Raw genomic sequence first — 6,012 nt, forward strand, 5'->3', positions numbered from 1 at the left:
CCAGTTCGCTGCTCCGGAGTAGCAACCCCCCCCTCCCCACACCATCCAAGAGCAAGAACAGATGAGAAAAAGCTGTGGTCAAGGGGTGTTATCTTTTCTATCAGGGCCTGAGAGAAAGACACATTTCTCAGTGTTCCCCGAGTGACACCTTCCCCTTGAAGAGCCTGCTTGCCAAGGAGCTCAGTGTACTTTACACTCTTGACTCACGCCTCAGGCTGGCTCTCTACCTCTCCTGGGAGTTCAGAGCCTGCGGGTGGGGCAGTGGCCTGGGGGCCAAGTCAACAAAGATCCTGGGTTAGTGGTCCTGTGGTGTCCAGGGATTCCTCAGCCATCCGCACAGATGGGGTGGCTTCAGGGGAGAGTCGGGCTCCTCTCCCTAAAGGCCAAGTTCATTCACACAACCGTCCCCGCCATGGGAAATGGCCTCCAAGAGCCCCCTATTTCCTTCATAGCCTTCCAAGTCCTGTGTGTGGGAGACTGTCCCCATCTCCTGCTCAGATAAAAATGTCTGAGACTGGGAAGCCCTCCTCACTTCTCAGGGCACTCGGTGGTCAAAGGACCCTCCTTTCATAACAGATGGAGTTGGGGGTGGGGGAGCGTCAGTGGTTCACATCTGTAATTCCAGCTCTTTGAGAGGCCAAGGTGGATGAATTGCTTGAGCCTGGGAGTTCAAGACCAGCCTGGGCAACATAGCAAGACCTCATCTCTGAAAAGTGGGGTTGAATTTGGTCCTGCCCTCTACTAGCCTTAATGACCAGCTTCTGAAAACTAGAAAGCAGCTGAAGTGACCAGAGCAGCTTCTGAGGGGAGTCCAAATAAGTGCTACAATATCCACCTGGCTTGATGGCTCGGGACACCTGTCCTCTGAACACAGCTGCTATGCCAGGAGGAAGCCCTAACAAGCCCACTTGGAGAGATCGCATGGAGAAACCTACATGGAGAGAAACCAAGGCCTCCCAGCCGACCGCCAGTGTCAGCCACTGACCTGTGAGTGAATGTGCCTTCAGATGATTCGAGCTCCCAGCCCTCAAGACTTCCAACTGAGGAATAGCTGTCCCGCTGTACCCTGTCCGAATTTCCCACCCACACAATCCGTGAGCATAATAAATGGTTGTTTTACAGCACTAAACTCTGAGTAAATTGGTACACGGCTGCAGTAACTACAGTAGCACTCAAGCTTCCAGAATTGAAGCTGATGCTGAAATTCTCCATCTCCCCACTCCCATCCCATCCTGCCTAGCCCTTGAATCCAAGCTTTTGTTTGTTTGTTTGTTTGTTTTTGCACTTGATGCTCTGAAAATAAGAAAAACCCAATACTCACGATATCTTCTGTTCGTGCTGGGCTAGAATTTGGATCACTTTAGTATTGTCTTTGTTTGTTCGGGTTGCTATAACAAAACGCCATAAATCACAGAGTTTTATTTTTCACATTTTTGGGGTCTGAAAAACCAAGATCAAGGTGCCGGCAGATTCGGTGTTTAATGGGGACTCAATTGCTGATCGTGGATGGTGACTTCTCACTGCATCCTCAGATCTGGAAGGGTCAAGGCAGTTCTCCGGGAGTCTCTTTTTTAAGGACGCCAATCCCATTCACGAGGGCTGCACCCCTCATGACTTAATCACCCCCCAAAGGCCCCACCTCCTGACATCACCTTCATGGATAGGATTTCAACAGATAAATTTGGAGAGGACAAATATTCAGACCATAATACTTACTATCTCTTTGGAATTAAAATTTCCATCTCCAACAAAATAAAAAGTAATTGGATTGGGGGATGGCTGGAGGAATAGAAAATATACTAATCAGCTAAAAGGAGGAAAGGAGTAGGAGGAGGTTTTCGGGTACCATGTTCAGACACAGGAGGTATCATGGCTGTTTAGACCACTCTCTGGGTCTATGGCCTTCAGTAGTTCGAAGCCGACCGTCACTTGTCTTCACTGGGATTAAAAATCTACCAACCCTGGATGAACCTCTCAGGCACCAGGAGGTGCTAGCCAAATACCAGGCTGGAGCTGGCCCTGCCCTCTGGGTCTTCTACTCTTGTTGAGATAAGGAAGTTCAGGGATAGATCGCCAAGGATCCAGGATGCTGAGAACATAAAATGCTGCACAGAGCTCGGAGAAGAGGACAGTGTGTTCAGCTGGATGATCAGAGGAGGCGGCATTGTCCTTGGTCCCTAAAGCAAGCCGGGCACCATGATTTGAGGCAGCAGCCTGGAGTGACACTCACCAACACCAGCTCTCAAGCGAAAGAGCTCCTTTTCCTACTGTTCTGGCTTCTGACAATGGCCAGGGCAATGACTCAATGTGTCTTTAACAGCTCTCTAACAAAGAGAGAGCTGTACAAAGGGATTTTTGTACAAAAGGATACAAAAGGGATATAGCAGGCCATAGGTTTGTACAAAGGGATAGCAGGCCACAGGCTTGGAGCCTTTGACAGGCCGTGGAATTGAGCTTACTATGCATGGTAGTGATTGACATAAAATTCCTTTCTAAATTAATATACTTAAGGTAACCTCAATTAAAATGTGAAGTAATTCATTGTAAAGCCGGCTTGGAAACTTGGCAAGAGCACAAAGCCTCCTGGGTTCCAGGCTAAGCAATGTGCAAAGGAAACATACAGTTTATGTTTCTCGGTGGCAAGCTGGTCGTTTCCATCATTGTTTTGCCCTTATGACAATTCAACAAAATTTATACTAACATTAGCCCCATCTCACAGATTAAAAAACTAAGGCTTGAAAGGTCAACGTAACCAACCTACAACCATGCATCTATTAAGTGGCAGTCAATCAGGATTCAAATTTAACTCCACATGATTCCAGGGAGAGTTCATAACGCTTAAACAGCGCTGCCTCTGGAACTCATACCTAGGATTTTAATGGTTCCCATTTTCTTCTATGTATCATTGACAACTCACCGCCTCTCCATCTGTCTAGTTTGCATTCCAAAATCTCTGATGGAAGGTCATGTAAAGGAATGATGACCTCTACAGAGGACACGAATGAATAGGCGTTTTTCTCCGCAGACGTCTGCCAATATTCCTTGATCCGCCTTCACTGCCTCAGCATCCAATGTGCCCCTAGGAGAAGTCATGCATCAGGACACTACTGGGGCTTGGCCAAGTGCACGGCTTGGTCATTGTGTTTATTTTCCCTCAACTTTTTCCAAGTCAGCAGATGTGCGACTGTTACTTTGAGACATTACCACTTACATTTTGATTCGAAACCCAACCGTTAAGGATATTGCAATTTATCTCAGATGAGCATCCCCTCCAGTTGTCTCTTTATGTGCTTTATGATTCTTTGAAGATTGTTTTTCCATTAATTTAAGGGATTTAAGGGAGAGTAACATAATACATTATGTAGTTTTCCATCATGCTGGAATCTCTTCTCCCCACCCACCCTCAGCAGCAGGAACTCTGAACTTACTCAGAAACCAAATAATTAAGTGCTTTTCCGTGTTGTCCAACTCTTAACTGTGTCTCCCATCATTGGCATGTGGTTCATTCTACAATGCACTGGAGGAAATGCCAGGTTCCAAATCCCTTGCTTTACAAATGACATACACTGTGTATAATATTCCCAGTGAAATAAAATGATCACAATGCATTCTGAACTTTAGTGCTGTCAATAAAATGTGCTCAAAGCCTAAAAGAAATCAGGCGATCCCAAAAGGAACAAAAATTGTTCAAGAGAGTCCTGAAGTTTTTTCCTGTGTTTTCTGCTGTGGACATTTGCTGTTGTTGCCCTGCCAGCATCCCATCCCTCCAGGTCTGGTAATGGACCACATCTTCCCCTGGGGAACCACCCCTCCCCATCTCTGTCCACATGGTTTCAGGGGATGCTTCAGTTCCAGGCTTGTGACTATGGACTAACTAATCAGACCACCACATCATCTTTGAGATAGGAAGAATAATGGTACCCTCAAAGATGTCCATGTCCTAATCCTCAGAACCTGTGAATATGTCAACTAACATGGCAAAAGGGATTTTGAGGGTGTGATTAAAGACACTGAGATGGGAGATGATCCTGGATTATTGGGGGTGGTGGGCGGTGGGCAATGTAATTTTTTTAAATGTTCTCATAAGAGGGTGGGGGAGGGTCAGAGTCAGAGAAGCTGTGACTATGGAAACAGAAGTTGGAGTGGTACAAGGCTTTGAGCTGAGGAACGCAGGTAGTGTCTAGAAAATGGAAAAGGAAAGGGAATGAAATCTTTCCTTCAGTCTCCAGAAGGCACACAGCCCTTCCAACCTGTTTTTAGACTTCTGAACTCCAGAACTATAAGATAATCGTTGGTATTGTTTTAAACCACTAAGTTCATGATGATTTGTTGCAGCAACAATAAGAAATTAATACAACTTTAAATATAGTGATTTGTCCAGAGATAGGCCCATGAGCCAAGCCTGGCTGCTCAGGACCCAGGAAATTCAGTTCTGGGACTTTGAAAAGAGGCTCTTCTGTTTTTCTGGGGAGCTGCTGAGAAAATCAGATGGAAGCTTGCGGGTGCCAGCAGTACTTGTTATCATGAGGTGAAAAGTCTCTCCGGGAATGGTGCCAACACAGAGAAATCAGTAGAAAGTAGAAGCAGGGAATTGAGGCTGAGTCATAAGCCCTGGACCCAACATGGTTCCTTGGACCTTCAAGACATCTCCATCTTTGCTGACGCCAGTTCAAGTTAGGTTTCTTCCACTTGCAGTCAAAAGCATCCCGATGTGTTTTGTCTCAGCTTACTGTGATAGTGGAGTAGGCTGTCAAGAACATGGATGCTGCTAATGGTAATTGTCTCCAGAACCAGCAGCAGAATGGCTATGTTGGTTCATTGGTCAGGGAATGAGAAGAGCTACTGAAATAAATACTTCGTTTTTTTCTAGAAAGTCTGAAATGCCACAGTTCTAGCAGGCAAGACATGAGTGCTCGTTCAAAACCATCTCTGGCCGGGCGCGGTGGCTCACGCCTGTAATCCCAGCACTTTGGGAGGCCGAGGCGGGCGGATCACAAGGTCAGGAGATCGAGACCATGGTGAAACCTCGTCTCTTCTAAAAATAGAAAAAATTAGCCGGGCGCAGTGGCGGGTGCCTGTAGTCCCAGCTACTCGGGAGGCTGAGGCAGGAGAATGGCGTGAACCCGGGAGGCGGAGCTTGCAGTGAGCCGAGATTGCGACACTGCACTCCAGCCTGGGCGACAGTGCGAGACTCCGTCTCAAAAAAAAAAAAAAAAAAAAAAAAAACCATCTCTGGTGGGAGTAGAAACTATGCAGGGAAGAGAGGAAGAGTGGCTATTTGGACCCCGAAGCAGCACATTATATAACCATCCAATGCAACACTAACCTGGAGCCTCACATCCATAGACAGACCACTTCTTGATGGAAGGGCACAGAGATTCCATCTCTCAACAGCACCCAGCCCTTAGGGGAAAAGGGTAAAGGAAGTCAATTTGTTTTTGGAACCTCTTGAATTTGATATTTGTTTTATTTCAGCAATGCCTCTAACTCATACCTTTCCCATCCCTCCTAGGAGCCCTGAACCAGACTGCGTGAATGCACACACACACACACACACACACACACACAATCTGAACTTATCTCAAACAACATGTGTGTACTTTAACTGGAGCCTTCAATGCCTCAGCCAAAGGTGGGAATTTCAAGCATCTTAGCAGGTAAATGGGAGAGATGCTTTTGAATAAGTTAAGTCAACATGCCACAAACACACCTGTGTGTTTTAATTACCTTGAAGTAGCCTTGACTTTTATCAGAGGAATTTTTCACAAGCTGTATCCCTTTAAAGTTCATATAGTGATGAGTTCCTTTGTCCACCAAATGCAGCCAATCACTAGATGTGGAAAACTTTCCAGCAGCTGCCAAATACCTTGATCTGTTTGCAGAATAAAAATATTCACATAAGCACTCCTTCATTCCCACCTCATTGCGTGGAATCCTGACCAAAGCCACTTTAAGTCCCAGATCAAATGCTGCCCCTTCTAGCAACCTGATTTGCCTGTTTAAAAAAATAAT

Source organism: Chlorocebus sabaeus, chromosome 2 (genome assembly GCF_047675955.1).
Source record: "Chlorocebus sabaeus isolate Y175 chromosome 2, mChlSab1.0.hap1, whole genome shotgun sequence".
NCBI classification, from domain to species: Eukaryota; Metazoa; Chordata; class Mammalia; order Primates; family Cercopithecidae; genus Chlorocebus; species Chlorocebus sabaeus.